General features: G+C 48.8%; 1 pseudogene; it reads right to left on the bottom strand.

Annotated features, from left to right (window-relative positions):
- Positions 1-320: 320 nt before the first annotated feature.
- On the bottom strand, positions 321-901 carry LOC149747559 (small ribosomal subunit protein uS8 pseudogene; annotated as a pseudogene).
- Positions 902-1,388: the final 487 nt, after the last annotated feature.

Here is a 1,388-nt window from a genome sequence, read left to right as displayed (position 1 = left end):
GTGGCTTGCCCAAGTTCCCACAGGGAGTGAGTGGCAGAGCTGGGATTTGAATCCCAAACCCTTTTGCACCACCCACATCACCATACTGCCATGGTGTCTGTTCAGCGACGAATGAATGGCAACCACCTGAGGATGTGGTGCAGCGTGGCCCTAATGGCCCCTCTCAACTAGATTGTGGAGCATCTGGAAGTACAAAGCCCTGCTCCCCAGGCATCCTGGGAGAAAGGGATTCCAAGGAGGGGAAAGGAATCTGGCCTTCAAGGAGCTCACAATCCACTGGGGAGATACTCAGACACCAGTGGGGAAGCCAACAGAGGAAAAGCAATCCATCATGAACTCTTTTAAAAATGTATTGTATGTATGTATGACATCCCTAGTAGAAGAATCCCAGGATTTTGTCTCCTGTGTGTTTCTGTCTTGCTTCCTTGAGGCCATGGTACTAGCTGAGGTCATCAGTACAGTGAGTTGGGAAAAGATGACTCTGCCACTTTTCCACATCTTTGAGTGACACGTCAAATCCGAGGCTGATCCCACTTATTTAACCTGTGTGTGAGTTTCACACGGACTTTCTTGCTCTGTGATCATCAGTGATTTCAAATTTGCTGATGTAGACATGCTTCACCATCACAATTAGAAACCAGACAATGACTCTGGAGCATGACCTAAAGGAACTTGGAGTTTTTCTTTCTTCTCAGCATTGTTGATGCTCTTAAGAGCACTGGCCAGGATGTTCATGTGCACCATTATAGCAGCATGGGAGTACGGCAGAAAGAGGTGACTCACTTTTTGTTCTCCTGTCCATCCAACCATCCAGCCATCCATCCATCCCTTCACCTGTACATTCAACTGTACAAGTACCCTCCCTCCCTCCCTTTCTCCTACCTACCCATCCCTCCATCCATCTATCCACTCATCTATCTGTCCATCTATCCATCCAAAAAATACCAGACCCAGCCCATGAGCCAGGCACTAGGCTATCTAACCCAAATAGCATGTTTCTTGCTCCCCTGTTTCTCAGAGTCTAGTGGGAGAGTGAGCTGTGAATCAAAAAATCACATAAAATATGATTAAAATTTTGCAAGAGCCATGAAGAAGTTCAGGATATCATGAGGGCCTCTACCAGGGGTCCTACCAGGTCTAGGGAGTCAGGGAGGGCTTCTCAGAGGAGGTGACATTTCAGCTACTCCCTGAAGGATCCATAGTCTTAATGTGGCTAAGCCAGTGGGAGGAGGAGCAGGAATGTGCGAAGGCCCAGAGATGGGAAAGAGCTTGGTGTGTTAAAGCAACAGAGAGGAGGCTGGAGTGGCCACTGAGAATGGATCACGGGTGAGCGTGGGGCAAATCGAGGTGGGCAGGGCCACCATGCAGAGCCTAGCATGGGTTTGGGA

This window comes from Delphinapterus leucas, chromosome 14 (assembly GCF_059928025.1).
Source record: "Delphinapterus leucas isolate spDelLeu-1000000601 "Yukka" chromosome 14, BTC_Dleu_Yukka2, whole genome shotgun sequence".
NCBI classification, from domain to species: Eukaryota; Metazoa; Chordata; class Mammalia; order Artiodactyla; family Monodontidae; genus Delphinapterus; species Delphinapterus leucas.
Note: the sequence above shows the minus strand (reverse complement) of the source record. Positions and strands in the feature narration are given on the sequence as shown.